Genomic DNA, 24278 nt, shown 5'->3' with positions numbered 1-24278 from the left:
ATTGCATCACATGGATGAACCATGCTGTGTTTATCCATTCTTTCATAGATGGGCAGTAGGGCTGTTCCAAAGATTCATTCCTGTTGCAGCTTTTGTCAGAGCCTTGTTCCTTTTCAAGGCTGCATAATATTCCATTGCATGGATGAACCACATCGTGTTTATCATTCCTTCATAGAAGGTCAGTAGGGCTGTTGCAAAAATTCATTCATGTTGCAGCCTTTTGTTAGAGACTTCTTCCTTTTCCACGCTGCGTAATATTCTATTATAATATTGCATTGCATAGATGAGCTATGCTGTGTTTATCCATTTCTTTATAGATGGGCAGTAGGGCTGTTTCCAAAAATGCATTCATGTTGCAGCCTTTTGTTAGAGCCTTCTTCCTTTTCCCGGGTACATAATATTCCATTATCATATTGCATTGCATGGATGAGCCACATTGTGTTTACCCATTTATTCATAAATGGGCAGTAGGGCTGTTTCTACTTTTTGGCTACCGTGAATACCACTGCTATGAATATCACTGTACAAGTTTTTATTTGATAATTGTGACTATTTTACACAAACTTGTGAGTGTGAGACATGTGACAAGCTTTTTTAAAAATAGAGATAAGATTCACATCACATACCTCTGTTTTTTAAAAAGCTTGTTGCATACCCCGTACTCCCACGTTTGTGTGAAATACTCACAATTATCAAATAAAAACTTGCACACATCACATAACCGGGCACAGTGGCTCACACCTGTCATCCCAGCACTTTGGGTGGCCGAGGTGGGTGGATCACTTGAGGTCAGGAGTTCGAGAGCAGCCTGGCCAACATGGAGAAACCCCATCTCTGCTAAAAATACTGGTGTGGGAGCTGGTGCCTGTAATCCCAGCTACTCGGGAAGCTGAGGCAGGAGAATCACTTGAATCTGGGAGGCGGAGCTTGTAGTGAGCCAAGATCGCACCATTGCATTCCAGCCTGGGTGACAGAGCAAGATTCTGTCTCAAAAAAAAAAAATTACATCAAGTTAGTTATTTTAAATTATACGAACGGGGCATTTAGTACATTCACCGTGCTGTACAACCACCAGTTCTATGTAGTTTGAGAAAATCTTCATTCCCTTTAAAAGGAAACCGCCATTCCCATCAAGCAGTCACTCCACATCCCCCTCCCCAACCTCTGAGAGTCACAAATTCACTTCCTCTCTGTGGATTTGCCTGTTGAGCACGTTTCATAGAAATGGAGTCAGACATCAGTTACTTCTGTGCAGAAAAAAGCCCTGTCGCCTGGCCTTTCTTCCCTTGCTGCTGGGATTTAGGATGTTCCCCTCAATGTTTAGGCTTCTCTCCCATAATCACACCTTCCTTTGTTTTTCTTTTCCTTTTTTTTTTTTTTTTTGAGATACAGTCTCGCTGTGTCTCCCAGGCTGGATTGCAGTGGCATGATCTCAGCTCACTGCAGTCTCGGCCTCCCGGGTTCAAGCGACTCTCCTGCCTCAGCCTCCCAAGTAGCTGGGATTATAGGCACAAGCCACCACACCTGGCTAATTTTTGTATTTTTAGTAGAGAAGGGGTTTCGCCATGTTGACCAGGCTAGTCTCAAACTCCTGATCCCAGGTGATCCACCTGCCTCAGCCTCCCAAAGTGCTGGGATTACCGCCGTGAGCCACCGCACCCTGCCAAAAAGATATCTTAAAAGATCTGAGCATCTCAGCTCACTGCAACCTCCGCGTCCTGGGTTCAAGTGATTCTCCTGCCTCAGCCTCACAAGTAGCTGAGATTACAAGCGCCCACCACCACGCCCAGCTAATTTTTGTATTATTAGTAGAGACGGGGGTTTCACCCTGTTGACCAGGCTGGTCTCGAACTCCTGACCTCAGGTGATCCGCCTGCCTCAGCCTACCAAATTGCTGGGATTGCAGGCATGAGCCACCGTGTCCGGCCGGAGAGTCATTTTTGATAAGCACCGAATGATTTTTCTCACGTAGTTAGGAAAACAATTACGTGTGTGTGTGTGTGTGCACATATGTACATTCGATTCTGTGTTCTACGCCTCGCTCTGTGTGTTTAGGGGCAATGACAGTGACCTTAAACGCTGTTGGACCATGTATTTTAAAAAAATGCAACCCACAGTCTATGTGAGAAACCCACGTGATAATCATCAATGATCCCAGCCCCAGCATTGAGATTGGACATTTTGATTTGGTGCAGAAGGCACAAGGAGGAAGAGATCCCTCAGAAAACAGGGGCATCTTCACCCTTGGAGGTAAATTCAATGGGAATCATTGGGACCATGGACAGCTGATGGTGATTCATTATAAATATATTGATTACAGATTCCTAGAGGTATTCACTAAGGGTCAGACAGGAGTGAAGGCACTACCCAGAAAGACGTAGACTAGTCAAAGTCAATAGGAGAGTAGTTCATTTTATTCATTTATGTATTTATTTATTTGAGATGGAGTCTTTCTCTGTTACCCAGGCGGAATGCAGTGGCATGATCTCGGCTCTTAGGAGTTGAACAGCACCTCACTGTGCCTGGCGCTGGAACAAATGAATGCAGGAGGTATGCTGGGTTTTTTTTTTTTCTTCCTTTCTTGTTTCTTTTCTTTCTTTCTTTCTTTCTTCTTTCTTTCTTTCTTTCTCTCTCTCTCTCTCTTTCTTTCGTTCTTTCTTTCTTCTTTCTCTCTCTCTTTCTTTCTTTCTCCATCTTTCCTTTCTTTCTTTCTCCTTCTTTCCTTTCTTTCTTTCTCTTTCTTTTTTTTTTTTTTTGAGATGGAGTCTTTCTCTGTCGCCCAGGCTGGGGTGCAGTGGCATGATCTCGGCTCTTAGGATTTGAACAGCACCTCGTTGTGACTGGTGCTGGAACAAATGAATGCATGAGATATGCTGGGTTTTTTTCTTTCTTTCTTCTTTCTTTCCTTCTTTCTTTCTTTCTCTTTCTTTCTCTCTCTTTCTTTCTTCTCTTTCTCCTTCCTTTCTTTCCTTCCTTCTTTCTTTCTTTCTTTTCTTTTCTTTCTTTCTTTCTTTCTTTCTTTCTTTCTTTCTTTCTTCCTTTCTTTCTTTCTTTCTTTCTTTCCTTTCTTTCTTTTGAGATGGGGTCTTTCTCTGTCGCCCAGGCTGGGGTGCAGTGGCATGATCTCGGCTCTTAGGATTTGAACACCACCTCATTGTGCCTTGCACTTAAACAAATGAATGCAGGAGGTATGCTGGGTTTTTTTTTTCTTTCCATTCCTTCCTTTCTTTTTCTTTCATTCTTTCTTCTTTCTTTCTCTTTCTTTCTCTTTCTTTCTTTCTTTTCCTTCCTTCCTTCCTTTTCTTTCCTTCTTTCTTTTTCTTTCTTTTTTCTCTTTCTTTTTTTTTTTGAGATGAAGTCTTTCTCTGTCGCCCAGGTTGGGGTGCTGTGGCAAGATGTTGGCTCACTGCAACCTCTGCCTCCCAGGCTCAAGTGATCCTCCTGCTTCAGCCTCCTGAGTAGCTGGGATTACAAGTGCCCGCCACCACACCAGGTTAATTTTTGTATTTTTAGTAGAGACAGTGTTTCACCATGTTGGCTAGGATGGTCTCGAACTCGTGACCTCAGGTGATTCACCCACCTCGGCCTCCCAAAGTGGTGGGATGACAGGCGTGAGCCACTGCACCTGGGATAAAAGGTTTAAAATATAAATCTATCAAATATTTAAACACACTTGTAAAAATGCTAGCGTTAAAGACAAATGGAAAATGATTGCATTTAAAAAAATCAGTCATGACATGGCTAAATGTCAAAGAATTCTTTTGTAATTTTTTTTTCCATTCTGAATGCCAGCATCGTCTTTTATGATTGCTGTCTGCATCATGGTAAATGGAATTCTTGCAAAATGGTCTGAGTTTCCAACATGCATAAAACAAAGGAAATCATGTACAATGTGAAAAAAACAGAGAGAGAGAGAGAGAGAGAGATCCTAAAAGAGCCAAGACTGCTAGAGGAAAAATGCATTTAAAATCCGGCATAAATGACATTGGACAGCGTTCAGTAGAGCAGCTCTGGGTTGCAGAGGTGACGGGCTGCTGCAACAGGCTGAGAGTGTTACATGATTACGAACATATGTTATGGGAGCAGAAGGAAGATGGTTGCGTTGGAAAGAATGATTGGAGACACAGCCTTTATGGAAGGCTGTGTTATTAGCAGATGCTTCAGAACTTGAAAGGGTTTCTGAGAAGCTGCTTAAGTGAGTAGCTGGCTGATGCACATTGGAAAAAAAAAAGACCCCCTTACAGAAACTGGAAGGAAAAGAGGCGCTGGTCTAGACAAGAATGCACACAAGATGTCAGCATTGTGGTCGCCTAAGAAAAGGTAATTTATGAGCTACCTAATAAAACATAAGTCGGCATCTCTTCTTTGCCGGAAGATAAATAACTTAGGATTTTAACAGCACCTCATTTTGCCTGGCGCTGGAACAAATGAATGCAGGAGGTATTTTGTGTGTTTTTTCCCTCCCTTTCTTTTCTTTTCTTTCTTTCTTTCTTTTCTTTTCTTTCTTTCTTTCTTTTTTTCTTTCTTTCTTTCTTTCTTCTTTCTTTCTTTCTTTATTTCTTTCGTCTTTCTTTCTTTCATCTTTCTTTCTTTCTTTCGTCTTTCTTTCTTTCTTCTTTTCTTTCTATCTTTTCTTTCTTTCATTTCTTTCATACTTTCTTTCTTATTTGTTTCCATTTTTTTTTTTTTTTGAGATGGAGCCTTTCTCTGTCACCCAGGCTGGGATGCAGCGGCAAGATGTTGGCTCACTGCAACTTCTGCCTCCCGGGTTCAAGCGATTCTTCTGCCTCAGCCTCCCAAGTAGCTCGGTCTACAGGTACGTGCCACCACACCTGGCTAATTTTTCTATTTTTAGTACAGACAGGGTTTTACCATGTTGGCGAGGCTGATCTCAAACTCCTGACCTCAGGTGATCTGCCTGCCTTGTCCTCCCAAAGTGCTGGGATTACAGGCGTGAGCTGCTGCACCTGGCCAGTATGCTGTTCTTTAGAAGAAGTTGGAGGAATGTAAATCTTAAAAAGGGCTTGATGACCCATACGCCCTCATGCATGAACTTCATTAGCTACTCTGTATGGCTGCACTTAGGCAGGCGATTTTCCCACTCCTTTCCTAGAGATGAAAAGTACCAAACAGAAGTACTACGAGGAATGCCTCTTCCAGGTACCTGCTGGAGCCTGGGGAGAAGGAATATTCCTTACTACAGACCTATCATCACAGCAGCACAAATAGCTGGGAGGCATTGAGGAGACGTGAAGTGAGAATATTTCTTGCTCTTGCCAAAGTCCCATAGAGTGTTTGCTGCAGTGATGCAGGCAGAGAAATCTAGGCCGTTTGTACAAATAAAGAACAGAGTGTAGTGCAAATAAAGAACAGGTAATGCAAATAAAAGAACAGTAATGCAAATAAAGAACAGGTAATGCAAATAAAAGAACAGTAATGCAAATAAAGAACAGGTAATGCAAATAAAAGAACAGTAATGCAAATAAAGAACTGGTAATGACATCCTCCTGCATGGTAACGCCTCACAGTCTGAAAGTGTGCCTCATAGTCACAAAGCAGCTGCTGGAGCTCTGAATGTCCTGCCCTCAAAAGAGCATTCCTAGCAGGAAGCAAAGGCATGGGCACAACACAGTTTTCACATTCTTACAAAGCAGCTGCTGAAGCTCTGGACATCACGCCCTTAAGAGAGCATTCCTAGCAGGAAGGGAGGCCATGGGCACAAGAGAGTTTTCTCAAAATCACAAAGTGGCTACTGAAGCTCCGTGCATCATGACTTCAAGACAGCATTGCTAGCAGGAAGGAAGGGCATGCACACAACAGAGTTTTCTCATACTCACAAAGTGGCTGTTGAAGCTCCAGACATCACATCCTCAAGAGAGCATTCCTAGAAGGAAGGGAGGCCATGGGCACAACAGAGTTTTCTCATACTCACAAAGTGGCTGCTGAAGCTCCAGACATTACACCCTCAAGAAAGCATACCTAGCAGAAAGTGAGGGCATGGGTATGGCAGAGTTTTCTCATAGTCACAAAGTGGCTGCTGAAGCTCTGGACATCACACAATCGAGAGCATTCCTGGTAGGAAGGAAAGGCATGGGCACAGCAGTTTTCTCATAGTCACAAAGTGGCTGCTGAAGCTCCAGACATCACATCCTCAAGATAGCATTCTTAGCAGAAAGGCAGGGCGTAGGCAAAGATAGTTTTTCCCCTGTTCCTCTTTTCCTTGCTTGTCCCACACACTTTATCAAGTCTGAAGCTTGGCCAGCAGAAATGGGGAACAGATTGACTTGCCTGGTTCATCCCCTGGGTTGGGGCAGGATCCTGTAAACGAAATCAGGGTCTTATTAAAGAAGCGAGGGGGCGGGGCACGGTGGCTCACGCCTGTAATCCCAGCACTTTGGGAGGCTGAAGAGGGTGGATCATGAGGTCAAGAGATCAAGACCATCCTGGCCAACATGGTGAAACCCCGTCTCTACTAAAAATACAAACATTAGCTGGGCATGGTTGTGTGTGCCGGTAGTCCCAGCTACTCAGGAGTCTGAGGCAGGAGAATTTATTGAACCTGGGAGACAGAGGTTGCAGCTAGCTGAGATCACACCACTGTACTCCAGCCTGGGCAACAGAGTGAGACTCTGTCTCAGAAAAAAAAAAAAAAAACAAGAGAGGGCAAATGGCTTTTTAAAAGTTAAGGAGAATGGCCGTTGTGGAGGAAAGACAAACAAAGTCACAAATTTCAAGAGACTTAGTGTGGGGAGAGGAAATGGGCATGAGTGATAATGGGTGCAGGATCTCCTAGGGTTGAAGAGAGTGTTCTAGAAGGAAATAGACTGATGGTTTCACAGCATGGTGAAAGTGTTAAATACCATTGAGCTGTTCTCTGCAAGATAGTTAAGGGGAATTTCATGGTACGCGAATTTTATCCCAATAAAAAAAAAGTTTAGGCCAGGTGCGGTGGCTCACACCTGTAATCTCAGCACTTTGGGGGGCTGAAGTTGGCGGATCACCTGAGGTCGGTAGTTTGAGACCAGCCTGGCCAACATGGGGAAACCCCATCTCTACTGAAAATACAAAAAATTAGCCAGGGGTGGTGGGTGCCTGTAATCTCAGCTACTCCAGAGGCTGAGGCAGGAGAATGGCATGAACCTGGAAGGCGGAGGTTGCAGTGAGCCAAGATCGCACCACTGCACGCCAGCCTGGGCGACAGAGCAAGACTCCGTCTCAAAATAAAAAAACAAAAGTTTACCTTTTGGTGGAGGAAGGCAACTGCATATGTACACAAGTACAGACACACATGCCCACATACATATGTGCATATACAGACATGCAGTTTCTTTTCTTTTAACTAATAAGCTTTCTTATTGGTAAGACAGAGCATTTTCATGTAAATGATCATATTTTTATAATTAGAAAATGTGATTTGTAGGTTTTTTTCTGTTTTTTGAGCAGTTCTCCTATCTAGTAAAGTTTGATTTTTTCTTTTTTTCTTTTTTTGAGATAGAGTCTCGCTCTGTCGCCCAGGCTGGAGTGCAGTGATGGGGTCTCAGCTCAATGCAAGCCCTGCCTCCTGGGTTCAGGCCATTCTCCTGCTCTGCCTCCTGAGTAGCTGAGACTACAGGTGCCTGCCACCACGCCTGGCTAATTTTTTGTATTTTTAGTAGGGATGGGGTTTCACCATGGTCTCCATCTCCTGACCTTGTGATCTGCCCAGCTCGGTCTCCCAAAGTCCTGGGATTACAGGCGTGAGCCACTGCGCCTGGCCAAGTTGGATTTTTTTTAGTTGCCAACTTCCTATTTATTTATTTACTTTTAATTTTTTAATTTTCTTAGGCAGTGTCTTGCTCTGTCACCCAGGCTGGAGTGCAGTGGTGTGATCTTGGCTCACTGCAACCTCTGCCCCCAGGTTCAAGTGATTCTCCTGTCTCAGCCTCCCGAGTAGTTGGGATTACAAGCACCCATCACCATGCCTGACTAATTTTTGTATTTTTAGTAGAGATGGGGTTTCTCCATGTTGGCCAGGCTGGTCTCAAATTCCTGACCTCAGATAATCCACCAGCCTCAGCCTCCCAATGTGCTGGGATGACAGGCATGAGCCACTGTTCCTGGCCTGTTTTCTCTCAGAAAGAGTCTGTGTTGAAGGGTTCAGAACCCAAGCTGGGACTGGGCATGGTGTCTCATGCCTGTCATCCCAGCTACTCGGTGGGGCCTGTCACCCAGGAGGTGGAGGTTGCAGTGAGCTGAGGTTGCACCACTGCACTCCAGCCTGGGTGACAGAGTGAGACTCCGTCTCAAAAAATAAATTAAAATAAATAAAATAAAATAAAATAAAATAATAAAATAAAATAAAATATTAAATAAAATAAAATAAAATAAAATAAAGCTCTCAAAGGTACAGATACCAGGACACCCCATCCCATGTCTTGAGGTGGTGTCCATCATGTCCTGATACTGCCCGTTAGCTGGGGTTTGACATCAGACAGTCCCAGCAAACTTTGTTCCCGATCTTTTACTTTCTTTGTACCTGCTGTGGGAGATCAGTATCTCTCTGTGCTACCAGGGGGACTCTTGGGATGGTCCAAATTGACCTTCAGTGAGGAACTCGTCACCTGAGTGTTCCAGCTCTGCCTCAGATCGTGCACAGATGGTCTTCAACAACAATCACTGGGTCCTGTTCTCTTCACAGCTACAACTTCCCCCTCAATGGTGCCAGTTCTCCCCGATACAGTCACATTAACTGGAGGGGTTCATGGCTGCACCCACAGACCTCACCAGAAGCTCCCATTCCTCAGCCCTCTGTCTTCTGCATGGTCCGGCTGTGATACATAAGATAGACGGATGGATGGATGGATGGATTGATAGATGGATAGGTGAATGGATGAATGGGTGGATGGATGGATAGATGGATGGATGGATGGACAGATAGATGATAGATAGACGGATAGATAGACAGATTGACAGACACAAGAATGGACAGAAGAATGGATAGATAGATAGATAGATAGATAGATAGATAGATAGATAGACAGATAGATAGAGACAGATAGAGATAGATAGATAGACGGATGGACAGATGAATGGACAGAAGAATGGATGGATAGATACAGATAGAGAAAGAGATAGATAGAGATCGATAGAGAGCTAGATAAAGACATAGAAAGATGGATGATAGATAGAGATAGATAAAGATAATAGATGGGTAGATAGATGGACAGATAGATAGATTAGATAAAATAGATAGGCAGGTAGGTAGGTAGATAGATAGATGGATAGATAGAAGAATACATTGATAGATCAATTGGATAGATGAATGGAGATACATAGAGAGATAGATAAATAGAAGGATAGACTGATAAGTTGATAGGATAGATGCGTAGAGATGGACAGATAGATGGAGGATAGATTGATACATCAATAGGATAGATGGATAGATAGATCAATTGATATGATAGATGGATGGAGATGGATAGATGGATGGATAGATAGAAGGATAGATTGATAGATACATAGATAGATAGACCAATAGATAGATAGATAGATAGATAGATAGATAGATAGATAGATAGACAAATAGATACATAGATTGACAGATAGATAGATAGACCAATAGGTAGATAAATAGATAGATGATAGATAGATATATAGATAGATACACAGATAGATAGATAGACCAATAGATAGATAGATAGATAGACACATAGATAGACAGACAGACAGATAGATAGATCGATACACAGATAGATAAATAGACACATAGATAGATAGATACATAGATACACACATAGATAGATAGATACATAGATAGACAGACAGACAAACAGATAACTACATAGATTGACACATAGATAGAGAGATAGATAGATAGATGGATAGATGATAGCTAGACACATAGACAGACAGAGATAGATATATAAAAATAGATGAGACCTTTTACTGACATTCAATATATTTTCAGCTGCAAAAGAAGGAGGCTGATCAAAGATCCTCATGTCTTCTTCTTATAAAGGTTCTTAGAGAGGTGGCGCTGGATCACGGGAGGGCCACAAGGGTTTGGGTTCCAAGAGAGGTGTGATATCCTCCCAAGGAGCCAAAAGGCTGTGGAATTAGCCGTGGTCCCAACAGGCTAGTGAAACATGAGCCTGTGGTGTTCCTCTCTAGACCTCAGAAGTCCAACCTTGGGTTTGGGAGCACTCCCAGGACAGCCCCAGAGATCTTGGCTGGCTTGGCTGTATTGCCTAAAGCCCTGGTAAGTTGGCTTCTACAGCAGATCTCACACCTTGTTTAGAAGAAGCCCACGTCTCCCGCCTCCCTGCCCGGCCTCTGCCCTAATCCGTCTACCTCTTCATCGTCTTGCTTTCATGATTTGAGTCTTTAGGGCAGATGGAAAAGGCAACTGTAAGAAAAATAACACAAAGCAATCAGACAAGGAGCTAAACCACAGGCCAGATAGGTAATGATGCAGGAGCTTGAGGGAATCAAAGAACAGTTAAGATTGGGAACAGATAAGATTGTGTTCATGCAGTTTTTCCAAGGGGCAAAGAATGAAGGAATCAGAGAAACCTGGTTAATTGTACAAAAACCCCTTACTAAGCGTGGAGAAGGCATGTGACAATCGGAGCCTAGGACAAAGCCCACACTTCCTGGGCCGCCAGATTTGAAGTGCAAGAAACAAAAAGACCATCAAAGGGAAAGTTCATATGATGAGGTGCCCAAGTTTTGAGGATGGAGCAAGGACCGAAAGAGAAATCTCACTCCTTCCTTGTGGACAGTCAGGACACATGTTATTGACCTTGGAGAATGAGCTACAGATGAGGCAGTGATTTGGAAATTGTTCAGACAATAGACAAACACAGGGCAGGCTACCTTTACCCAGGCACCATGATCAGAACCGGGTGGACATGGGGAGAAATTGAGACAGTGGTTTATCTCAGACAGAGCCTGCTATCAGCTCTTCTGTAGACTTTAGATGTGGTCTCTGGTCTGTTGAGTCAGGGTGGTTTCTAAGGAAAGGAGCCTCGGGTTGATGAACCATTGGAGCCCTGTCCATCAGTCACGTCCAAGTGGCCACAACAACTTCTCCACTGGTCACACTACTTTCATATACATCCATTGATATATTCTCCAAACCATGTTCAGAGCAACTTGAAGGTGGAGGTCAACTTGGAGGTTGGAGGTCAATTTGGATGGTTGGAGGTCATCTTGGAGGTGAAGGCCAACTTGGAGGTTAGAGCCAGCTTGGAGGTAGAGGCCAGCTTGGAGGTGGAGGCCACTCAACTTGGCAGTGGAGGCCACTTATCTTGGCAGTGGAGGCCAATGTGGAAGTGAAGGTGAACTTGATGGTGGAGGCCAACTTGGAGGCATAATAAGATATAATAGGCAGATTGATATAATAAGCAGATTGATAATCTCCCAGTTGGTAAATTAGCTAACTTGCAGGTGGTGGCTAACTTGGAGGTGGAGGCCAGTTTGGATGTTGGAGGCTAACGTGAACGTGGAGGCCAGTTTGGAGGTTGGAGTCCAAGTTGGAAGTGGAGGCCAACATGTAGGTTGGAGGCCAACTAGGAGGTACAGTCCAGTTGGTGGGAGACTGGAGGCTAACTTGAAGGTGGAGGCTAACTTGGAGGTGGAGGCCAATTTGGAGGTTGCAGTCCAAGTTGGATGTGGAGGCAAACATGTAGGTTGGAGGCCAGCTAGGAGGCTAGATTCCAGTTAGAAGATTGGAGGTTAATTTCAAGGTGGAGGATAAATTGGAGGTGAGGTCAATTTGGAGGTAGGAGGCTAACTTGGAGGTGGAGGCCAATTTGGAGGTTGGAGTCCAAGTTGGATGTGGAGGCCAACATGTAGGTTGGAGGCCAGCTGGGAGGTAGAGTCCAGTTAGGAGATTGGAAGCTAATTTCAAGGTGGAGGCTAACATGGAGGTGAGGTCAATTTGGAGGTGGGAGGCTAACTTGGAGGTGGAGGTCAATTTGGAGGTTGGAGTCCAAGTTGGATGTGGAGGCCAACATGTAGGTTGGAGGCCAGCTAGGAGGTAGAGTCCAGTTAGGAGATTGGAGGCTAATTTCAAGGTGGAGGCTAACATGGAGGTGAGGTCAATTTGGAGGTGGGAGGCTAACTTGGAGGTGGAGGCCAGTTTGGAAGTTGAGTCCAAGTTGGTTGTGGAGGCCAACTAGGAGGTAGAGTCCAACTGGGAAACTGGAGGCTAACTTGGAGGTGGAGGCCAATTTAGAAGTTGGAGACTAACTTGGAGGTGGAGGCCACTTGGAGGTGAAGGCCTACTTGAAGGTGGGGGGCACTCCTGCTAACATTTCCCAGCTGCTGAAGAACATGCAACACCTTCCCTGTTGCTGTTGAAAGAAAGACAAAACTACAGCTCAGGCCCACAAGGACAGCACAGCAGCTCTCAGCTTCTTTTTCTCTTCTTTACAATGCATTCCAGCTAAAATACTTAATGGACCTCCTGTCTCAGGGCTGAGAATGGACCTGCAACATCTACTCACTGCTTGCCTTCTCTGGAATGCCTTCCACCATCTATCTCCTATATAAGGTCACCACCCTCTTTTTTTTTTTTTTTTTTTAGAGTTTTGGGTCTTGCTTTTCCTCCCAGGCTGGAGTGCAGTGGTGTGGTCATAGCTCACTGCTGCCTCAAACTCCTAGACTCAAACAATCCTCCTGCTTCAGCCTTCCAAGTAGCTCTTTCTACAGACATATGCCAAAAGACTTGGCTAATTAGTTTAAAAATTTTTATTTTTTAGAGACAGAGTCTTGCTATGTTGCCCAGGCTGGCCTCAAACTTCTGGGCTCAAGCAATCCTCCTGCCTCAGCCTCCCAAAGTGCTGGGATTACAGATGTGAGCCACTGCACCCAGCCAGCATGCCTTTTACTTATTTAAATAATGGTTAGTATAAGTAGAGGAACCATAGAGCTGGCCATATAATTTCTGTCTGATATGGTTTGAACGTATTTCCTTCAAAATGCAAGTGTTGAAATTTGATGGCCAAAGTGATGGTATTAACAGGCCTTAAAGAGGTGATTAGACCATGATGGCTCCTCCCTCATAGGGGGGATTAGGGCCTTATAAAGGGGCTTCATACAGCATTTAGCTTTCTCTTGCTCATCTGCCTTCTGCTATGTGAGGACATAGCATTCCTCCCCGCAGGGGAAACACTGACAAGTTTTCATCTTGGAAGCAGACAGGAACCCTCACCGGACAACGGAATCAATTGATGCTTGGCTACTTGGTTCTTGGACTTCCCAGCCTCCAGATCTGTAAGAAATACATTTTTGTTCTTTTAAAATTACCCAGTCTTTGTTGTTTTGTTACAGCAGCCCAAACAGATAATGACACTGTTCTACTCATTACTGCAAGGAAAGGGGCTGTTACATTGTAAGACTGAAAGTTTCAAGTGCTGATGCTTTTACATCTTAGAGCCTCAGGAGACCCCAAATCCTAACCAAGAGTTTCTCTGTTCTCATAAGATATGCCCCCTAGTCAACAGGAATGGCTCCCTATGTGGCGAGTTCTCCCATCAACTAGAACAGCTAGAATAGATAAGATACAGGGAGAGAGAGAGAGAGAGAGAGAGAGATCACAGGTAATTGATAGATACATGATAGATACATAGATAGATAGATGATAGATACATAGATAAATAGACAGATAATAGCTAGATAGATAACAGATAGATAGATGATAGATAGCTACATAGATGATAGAAAGATACATAGATGATAGCTAGCTAGCTAGCTAGATGATGGATGATAGATAGATAGATAGATAGATAGATAGATAGATAGATAGATAAATAGATGACACATAGATAGATGATATATAGGTATATAGATAGATAGACAGATGATAGATAGATAGATGATAGACAGATTGATGATAGAGAGATGATAGATGATAGATATATGTAGACAGATGATAGATTAATATATAGATGATGGATAGATAGATGGATAATAGATTGATAATGGAAAGACGGATGTATAGATACATGGATAGAGGATAGATTGATAGATGATAGACAAATGAATATATAGATGATGGATAGATGGATAATAGATAGATAATGGAAAGATAGATGGATAGATACATGGCTAGAGGATAGATAGATAGATGATAGATAGATGATAGATGAATATATGGATAATGGATAGATGGATAGATAGATGGATAATTGATGATGGGAAGAAAGATTGATAGATACAAGGATAGAGGATAGATAGACAGACAGACAGACAGATAGACAGATAGATAGAATAGATAAAATAGAACTCACCGGGTGGGGAGCCATTCCTGTTGAGCAGGGGGCATACCTTATGAAAACTTTTCAAACTCATGGATTTTCCCTCCCACCGAGCCCATAAAATTACTCAAACTGAATCTGTCGGGACCTCGATCTGCCACTTCTCAGCCTCCAGAACTGTAAGAAATAAATGGCTGTTCTTTCTGAATTGCCCAGTCTTGGATATTTTGTTATAGCTGCACAAACACTCTTTTACTCATAGCTGCAAGGAGCCAATCACGTCTTCTCACGGGAACCAGGGGGCACCACACCCTCTTGTGACTACAAAGTCTACTTCCTACAACTTCTGCTGGTTCACTCTGCTCTCAAATGCAACCTTCCCAGGGTACTGCATGGCAGACGGTGTCCTCTTACTCCAGCAGTAACCTTCTATGACTAGTAAACTGTGGATAGATCTCAATCTCACATATGCAGTGTTGGGTGTGGTGCATCTGGCTATCGGATACTATTTAGGGTAGGAGATCCCTCCCTCCCTCACTCATGGGGCATCAAGGGGATTATCAAGACAGATCTTTAATTTTTTTTTTTTCTGGGATGTAGTCTCGCTCTGTCACCCAGGCTGGAGTGCAGTGGTGCGATCTTAGCTCACTGCAATCTCCACTTCCCGGGTTGAAGGGATTCTCCTGCCTCAGCCTCCTGAGGAGCTGGGACTACAGGTATGGGCCACCATGCCCAGCTAATTTTTGTATTTTTAGTAGAGATGGGGTTTCACCATGTTGACCAAGACAGTCTTGATTTCTTGACCTTGTGATCCAATCTTTACTTTTTTTCTTTTTTTTTTGAGATGGAGTCTCTCTCTGTCACCCAGGCTGGAGTGCAGTGGTGTGATCTTGGCTCACTGCAAGCTCTGCCTCCCAGGTTCATGCCATTCTCCTGCCTCAACCTCTTGAGGAGCTGGGACTACGTGTATGGGCCACCATGCCCAGCTAATTTTTGTATTTTAGATAGAGGTGGGGTTTCACTGTGTTGACCAGGATGGTCTCGATCTCTTGACTTTCTGATCCGATCTTTAATTTTTTTTTTTTGAGATGGAGTCTCACTCTGTCACCCAAGCTGGAGTGCAGTGGTGTGATCTCGGCTCACTGCAAGCTCCGCCTCTTGGGTTCACGCCATTCTCCTGCCTCAGCCTCCCGAGTAGCTGGGACTACAGGCGACCGCCACCACGCCCAGCTAATTTTTTGTATTTTTAGTAGAGATGGGGTTTCACCGTGGTCTCAATCTCCCGACCTCGTGATCCGCTTGCCTTAGCCTCACAAAATGCTGGGAATACAGGCGTGAGCACCTGCGCCCAGCCCAATCTTCAGTGTTTTAATGCACAAATGCTATACTACAAGGTTAGTTAAGTAAGTTAAGGTCATGCATCATTGCTGTGGAAGGAAACTACCACATGTATTATTTTCCAGGGTCATGTGGCAAAGGATTTGTCTTGCCCAGTGAAATATTTGGCACTTGATTGGCTTCTGGGAGGTAGCTTTAAAACCCTTGTTGGATAAGAGTATCTTTGCTTACCCAATCCCTTAGGGCCATGCCAGAGAGTCCATGTTAACAATGCAATTGGTTGGGCGCAGTGTCTCATGCCTGTAATCCCAGCACTTTGGGAGGCTGAGGTGGGTGGATCACCTGAGGTCAGGAGTTCGAGACCAGCCTGGCCAACATGGTGAAACCCTGTCTCTACTAAAAATACAAAAATTAGCCTGGCATGGTGGTGGGCACCTGTAATCCCAGCTACTTGGGAAGCTGAGGCAGGAGAATCACTTGAACCCGGGAGGCGGAGGTTGCAGTGAGCCGAGATTGTGCTGTTGCACTCCAGCCGGGCAACAAGAGCAAAACTCCATCTCAAACAAAAACAAAATGAAAACAGAATGTAATTGATGGTGGGGGACCTGCACCCTCCTATATCAGGTTGACCTCTGGAGAGGCTGGAGACAGATTAGTCACACTGGTGACCAACCATACCTGTGACTGACCTTCAATGAAAACTGGATATCAATCTCATGGGAGCCTCCCTGATTGGAAATACTCCAGGAGTGTATTAGAAGAACCTAGGAGAGTCTTAGAAGAACTAATCACCATCTGCATGCTTTCACCAAGAGGGGACACTGGGAATCTCATACCTGGAGTCTCCTGGACTCCACCTTGTAAGGCTTTAGTCTTTGCTGACTTTAGCCTGTATTCTTTTGTTGTAATAAACCATAACCATGAGTCTAACAGCTGTTCTGAGCTCTGCGAGTCTCTCTAGCACATTTTTAGACCTGTAGGTGACCTTGAAGACCTCCTGAACTGCACGGACAGAGTTAATATTACAAAAAAAAAAAAGGTGTGTTTGCTTTGGTGATGTGGACGTCTAAGAAATCAGCAAACATGAAAGCCATCCTCCCAGGGGCAGAAGACTCTGTGGTGCCATCATCTGTGGTTGGAATAAATCAATGTTCTCCAAGTTGAAGACCTCCTGATCTCACAGCCGTTGGGTGGAGGTAGGGGAAGGACAGGAGCAAAGAGGACGAGAGGAAGAAAGTCTGGGAAGAGATCTACTCAATGGGAAAAATGGGAAAAGATGTTTTTCAGATTATCTTGCAACCCCATGTGGGTGTGACCCTGTATTAATTCGTTTTCATGCTGTTGTTAAAGACAAGCTCAACACTGGGAAATTTACAAAAGAAAGGCATGTAATGGCTGGGCATGGTGGCTCATGCTTGTAATCCCAGCACTTTGGGAGGCTGAGGCGGGCGAATCACAAGGTCAGGAGTTTGAGACCAGCCTGGCCAACATGGTGGAACCCCGTCTCTACTAAAAATACAAAAAATTAGCAGAGCGTAGTGGCGGGCACCAGTATTCACAGCTACTCGGGAGGTTGAGGCAGGAGAATCGCTTGAACCTGGGAGGTGGAGGTTGCAGTGAGCAGAGATCATGCCACTGTACTCCAGCCCAGGCGACAGAGTGAGACTCTGTCTCAAAAAAAAAAAAAAAAAAAGAAAAGCGTGTAGTGGACTCACAGTTCCAAGTGGCTGGGGAAGCCTCACCATCATGGCAGAAGGGGAAAAACATGTCTTCCATGGTGGCAAACAAGAGGAGAGAAGGAGAGCCAAGAGAAAGAGGTTCCCCTTATCAAAGCATCAAACCTCGTGAGACTTATTCACTATCACAAGAACAGCACGGAAACGACTCAACCCCGTGATTCAATGATCTCCCACTGTGTCCCTCCCACAACACGTGGGAATTATGGGAGCTACAATTCAAGGTGAGATTTGGGGGGGGACACAGCCAAACCATATCAGATCCAAAGATGGAACTTTGTGGTGGCCACTGACATCCACCCCTGTGTCCACTTTAGCACAAGCTAGAGTCACATGCCCTTCTGTGTGGTTACCTGTGTATTGTCCAACACCCTGTAAAGACCATGGGCTCCATGTAGGCAAGGAATGTATCTCTTGGTTTTACACAATGTGCACAGAGTTCCTAGTTATGAAACTCTTCAACATTTTCTGAATAAATTGATTCATCTGTTTTCTAATTATGAAACTTATACCCATTTTTTTTTTTTTTTGAGACGGAGTCTCGCTCTGTCGCCCAGGCTGGAGTGCAGTGGTGAAATCTCGGCTCACTGCAAGCTCCGCCTCCGGGGTTCACACCATTCTCCTACCTCAGCCTACCAAGTAGCTGGGACTACAGGCCCCCGCCACTACGCCCGGCTAATTTTTTGTATTTTTAGTTGAGACGGGTTTTCACCACGTTAGCCAGGATGGTCTCAATCTCCTGACCTCGTGATCCGTCTGCCTCGGCCTCCTAAAGTGCTGGGATGACAGGCGTGAGCCACCGTGCCCGGCCACCCATTTTTATTTTTTGTTTTACTTGCTATAATGCAAAGGGATGAGAAAATAACTTTAAGAACCAAAGACAAGAACAAGACAGAATTTTAATCCCCAAAGAACTCACAGGCTAACTGCAAGTGTTAAGGTTGTGGATGACATTAACCACCACACAAGACAGTGTTCTCTGCAAGAAACGCGTGAGGGGAGAAGAAAAGACACACACAATACCCTGAAGGGGTAAACAACCTTTATCCCATGTCAATGGCAATGCAGATATAATAAGCAAATAATAGGCCGGGCGCAGTAGCTCACACCTGTAATGCCAGCACTTTGCGGGGCTGAGGCGGGCGGATCATGAGGTCAGGAGATAGAGACAATCCTGGCTAACACGGTGAAACCCCGTCTCTGCTAAAAATACAAAAAATTATCGGGGCATGGTGGTAGGTGCCTGTAGTCCCAGCTACTCGGGAGGCTGAGGCAGGAAAATGGTGTGAATCCGGGAGACGGAGCTTGCAGTGAGCTGAGATTGCACCACTGCACTCCAGCCTGGGCGAGAGAGCAAGACTCTGTCACAAGAAAATAATAATGACAGTAATAATAACAATAAGCAAATAATTAAGCAAATGATAGAATAATAATCAAATGATATAATAAATAGATGGACACAATAAGCAGATTGATATAATAAGCAAATTGTAATGAGAAGCGAGAAGGGAAAAGATAGCTACACTCACCAGACTATGGAGGATTCACCACCAGACTGGGAAGCAACAGCTCCAGATTCGGCTAGTCATCCATGCACAGATGAGGAGAGGTCTCATGAAGCTTCAGCGTGGTGTGGGACCCTAGCTCTTTTTGTAACTAGTTGTTTGGCATGAGGCCCCATCATAAGGGCCCCTCTCGACTGGGCTCAAGGAACAGAAGAAGGTCAACTTGTTTTTGTGATTGTCTGTTGTTTTTCAATAACTGATGTATAGGAGTAGATTGAAATAGAGATTTCTCCAAAATAGCCTTGGATGAACGCCTCAAGTGGGCTCACGCAACCTGTTCCGGGACTTGGTGACCATTGTTTGTGTCCACATTCAACTGAGTTCGAATCTATTTATTTCTTTATTTATTGAGATGGAGTTTTGCTCTTGTCACCCAGGCTGGAGTGCAATGGCTCAATCTCCACCTCTCGGGTTCAAGTGATTCTCCTGTCTCAGCCTCACGAATAGGTGGGATGACAGGCACCTGCCACAACCACGCTTGGCTAATTTTGTATTTTTAGTAGAGACGGAGTTTCTTCATGTTCGTCAGGCTGGTCTCGAACTGCCGACCTCAGGTGATCCATCCGCGTCGGCCTCCCAAATTGCTGGGATGACAGGCGTGTGAGCCACTCTGCCCGGCCGAGTTCAAATTTAATATTTAACTTTTCCTCCACAGACGGGCACAACCCCAAACCCCCAATTGTTCACCAAAGAAGCTGTGAGAAAGAATCGAAAGTCACCAGTAACGCATGTTAGAGCAATTTGGCTGAAATATTTACAACACCAGAAAGAGTGCTCGGCATGTAAAGCAAAATATTTTTTCAGTGCCATGCATCTAATAGAGTCTGTACAAAATGCAGTTTTCGAGCAAAAACGAAAACCTGTGGAGAAATCTGTGAGTCTTTCTGGGGAGATCTGTGAAGAAAGGACACCTGTTTTGGGGATGACTCTATATGTGAATGCAGATCAGAAAAGCATTATGGCTCTATTACTCGATTTTTGTGAATGGCAAATTGGACTTGAAAAGTGCTGTTATGTGGTAACGAACAAAAGAAGCCTCTGATGTCAACTAAAACTAACTTTGGGTTGTAAGGAAAGATGGCTGGGATTGCTTTGGACGATCTAGAGAGAAATCACAGGATCGGTTTTCTTGATAGTTCTCACTGACATGTCTCCATCACTATTTAAGGATATTAATTACTGTACTAGTCTGTTTTCATGCTGCTGATAAAGGCATGCTGCAGACTGGATAGTTAATAAAGGGAAGAGGTTTCATTTCTTTGTTTTGAGACGGAGTCTCACTCTGTCACCCAGGCTGGAGTGCAGTGCGTAATCTCGGCTCAATGCAAACTCCACCTCCCAGTTCAAGTGATTCTCATGCCTCAGCCTCCCGAGTAGCTGGGACTACAGGCGTCCGCCACAGTACCCAGCTATTTTTTGTGTTTTTAGTAGAGACGGGGTTTGGCCATGTTGGTCAGGCTGGTCTCGAACTCCTGACCTCAGGTGATCCACTTGCCTCGGCCTCCCAAAGTGCTGGGATTACAGGCGTGAGCCACTGCACCTGGCCAAGAGTAATTCACTATCATAGGAACAGTATGGGGGAAACTGCCCCCATTATTTGATTATCTCTCACTAGGTCCCTCCCACAACACGTGGAAATTATGGCAGCTACAATTCAAGATGAGATTTGGGTGCGGACGCAGCCAAACCATATCAATCACTCTAAGAGATAATGTGTCTATATATTTTGAATTACATTTGTGACATTGTCCTTGCGGCTGGATTTTTTTATTTTTTCTGTAAAAGACTCTATTTTATTGCTACTTCTTGCAATTTCTGGATCTGTCCAATGAGATATTCAAAGGAGTCCTCTATGGAGATTGATTTCATAATTTCTTTATATTTAACATTCTGCAAAATTTTGTTTGTTTGTTTGAGACAGGGTCTCACTCTGTCACTCAGCCTGGAGTGCAGTGGTGCAATCTTGGCTCACTGCAACCTCTGCCTCCCAGGTTCAAGTGATTCTCCTGCCTTAGCCTCCCAAGTAGCTGGGACTACAGGTGTGTGCCACCACTCCCAGCTAATTTTTTTTTTTTTTGTATTTTTATTACAGACTGTGTTAGCCAGGACGGTCTCAGTCACCTGACCTTATGATCCACTTGCCTTGGCCTCCCAAAGTGCTAGGATTACAGGTGTGAGCCACCACACCCGGCCACATTCTGCAACATTTTTTCTAGCCCAAAAGGTAGGACAGAGAGCATCCTCGTGTTTTGTAGATGTGGGAATTTCTTGTACATCATAGGCAGAGGGAAATTCCTGTTTTGTGTTCCTTTGAGTAACTGTAGGTCATGCTTCTGTGATAACACCCCTCTCTGGCTTACAGGAAAGAAGGCTGGCTTCCCCCATCTCCTTGATGACATTTTCTTAGCGAAGATTTCAGATAGTCTCAGGGAGGTCCCAGGCAACAGTGCCCAGAACACAGGTAATGACATGACTTTGTTCCTTTTGGGGTAACTTGAGGTGTTGTGGACACAGGCTTGCTTCCATCCACGCTTGGAATAAACACCTTGCATTCCTCTTCATGGGTGTGTCCTCCAAGCCTTCTCCTTGGCCCAGGCCCTCAATGATGGCTCTTCTTTGGTGCAGACAAACCCCTGTTTTGCTGCCTGCAAGAACTGCCTTTCCTGCCAGGGCCTGTGGCTCACCAGGGCCCACATCTGAAAGTGATCAGAGACTGGACCCAGGGGATCATTATAAATGACCAGGACTCCAAACTCTCTGCCAGCAATAATTCTGCAGTAGGAGAAAAACCACCTCCCTGTAAGATTCCACACCAAAGTCTGGTAGGCGACAAATGACTCACTCCCTGTTATATGTAAAATGTTTATTTATATATATATGATATATACATAAAATATAAAATATTCCTAATGGAAATACATACATATACAATATATAAACAATATATGATATATATATATAAACTATAAAATATTCCTAATGGAAATACATATATATATACAATATATAACACAATATAAGATATACATAAAATATAAAATATTCCTAATGGAAATACATATATAAACAATATATAATACAATATATAATATATATAAAATATAAAATATTTCTAATGGAAATACATATATAAACAATATATGATACAATATATGATATATATATAAAATATAAAATATTCCTAATGGAAATACATATATATACAATATATAATACAATATATGATATATATAAAAGATATAAAATATTCCTAATGGAAATACATATATATATACAATATATAATACAATATATGATATATATAAAATATAAAATATTCCCAATGGAAATACACATATATACAATATATAATACAATATATGATATATATATATAAAATATAAAATATTCCTAATGGAAATACATATATATACAATATATAATACAATAATATATATATAAAATATAAAACATTCCTAATGGAAATACATATATATACAATATATAATATATATAATACAAAATATTTGTAATGGAATATTTATAGCTATTCCATATATAATATTATATAATATAGAATACAAATATTTCTAATGGAATATTTATATATAAAAGTGAATATATTCATTACATATAACACTTTTTTTTTTACACAGGGTGGAATGTTAGAGTTCATTGACCAATAAATGTTGTTGACCACTTTGGGCAGGTTACAGAAACAGATCAAAAACGTGCTTTGGGGTGTCAAGTACTTAGAAAGAGAAGACAGATGAAAACGTACAACTCAATCCAAGTGAAATTAGTTTTTCTGAGGAGACACCAGGGATGCTATGGGACCCACTTAGAAACTCACAAGGTAGAATAGAAAGTCAAGGTTATTAGAGAAAACGAGTTAACAAATCTACGAAACACCAGGGGAGAACGGCAAAGATTCATCTGTCTAGAACTGAGATGTCAAAACATTTTTAGGTGATGGGAACAAAGATTCTCTTAAGCACCTAATGTGGAACAGGCTAGCCAGCACCTCACCATTTATGAAACCTCCAGGAAAAGAAAAAAAAAAAACCCACAAGGTAAAGGGAGTTGAAATGAAATTATTTAAGGTGAAAACATTGTATATTTAATATGCCTTGGGGGTGCCATTCATCTGATTCTGAATGGATGTTTTGGACTAAAAGGAACAAATTAGCCAATTATTGGACAGATGAAGTCAATGAATATCCACATTGCTCTCACTCCAGTTTACAAAACCAGAAAACAAACACACAAACAAACAAACAAACAAAAAAACCAACCTGACCGGGCACGGTGGCTCACGCCTGTCATCCCAACACTTTGGGAGGCTGAGGTGGGTGGACCACCTGAGGTCAGGAGTTCGAGACCAGTCTGGCCAACATGGTGAAACTCCGTCTCTACTAAAAACACAAAAATTAGCCATGAGTGGTGGCGGGCGCCTGTAGTCCCAGCTACTTGGGAGGCTGAGGCAGAGAACTGCTTCAACCTGGCAGACACAGGTTGCAGTGAGCTGAGACGGCACCATTGCACTGCAGCCTGGGCGACACAGTGAGACTCCATCTCAAAAAAAAATTACCAAATACGGTCAAAAGAATAACTGTGCCTTTTTCAGACAATGATTTGATAATGTTTCTTTTTGGAAAATTAGCAAGATTTGAATACGGGGTTTAGATTTGCTCAAGAATAATATTATGGAAGGTTCTGGACATTTCAATTGAAAGAGGTTCCCATGGACCTACCAAGAAAATTGATGTGAATAGAAGGAAGAAAGAAAAATTTGTGGAAGGGAATGTGCAAACAAGAAATATAGTACTTTGGGAGGCTCAGGCAGGAAGATAACCTGAACCCAGAAATTCGAGACCTGCCTGGGCAAAACAGTGAGACCCCATCTCTAAAGAAAAATAAATAAATGAATAAAAATTAATTTAAGAAAAGGAAAACCAGGGCCAGGTGCGGTGGCTCACGCCTGTCATCCCAGCACTTTGGGAGGCCAAGGTGGGTGGATCACCTGAGGTCTGGAGTTTGAAAACCAGCCTAGTCAACATGGTGCAACCCCCTCTCTACTAAAAAATATAAAAATTAGCCAGGCGTGGTGGTGGGCACCTGTATTTCCAGCTACTGAGGAGGCTGAGGCAGGAGAATCACTTGAACCTGAGAGGTGGAGGTTGCAGTGAGCTGAGTTTGTGCCACTGCATTCCAGCCTGGGTGACAGAATGAGACTCTGGAGAATGTCTCCTCAAAGTTTCACCTCCTTTTTATTTATTTATTTTTATTTTACTTTAAGTTCTGGGATACATGTGCAGAATGTGCAGGTTTGTTACACAGGTATACATGTGCCAGGGTGGTTTGCTGCACCTGTCACCCTGTCATGTAGGTTTTAAGCCCTGCATGCTTTAGGTATTTGT

This window comes from Pongo pygmaeus, chromosome 13 (genome assembly GCF_028885625.2).
Source record: "Pongo pygmaeus isolate AG05252 chromosome 13, NHGRI_mPonPyg2-v2.0_pri, whole genome shotgun sequence".
NCBI classification, from domain to species: domain Eukaryota; kingdom Metazoa; phylum Chordata; class Mammalia; order Primates; family Hominidae; genus Pongo; species Pongo pygmaeus.
The sequence above is the reverse complement of the archived record's forward strand: the minus strand, read 5'-3'. Positions refer to the sequence as shown.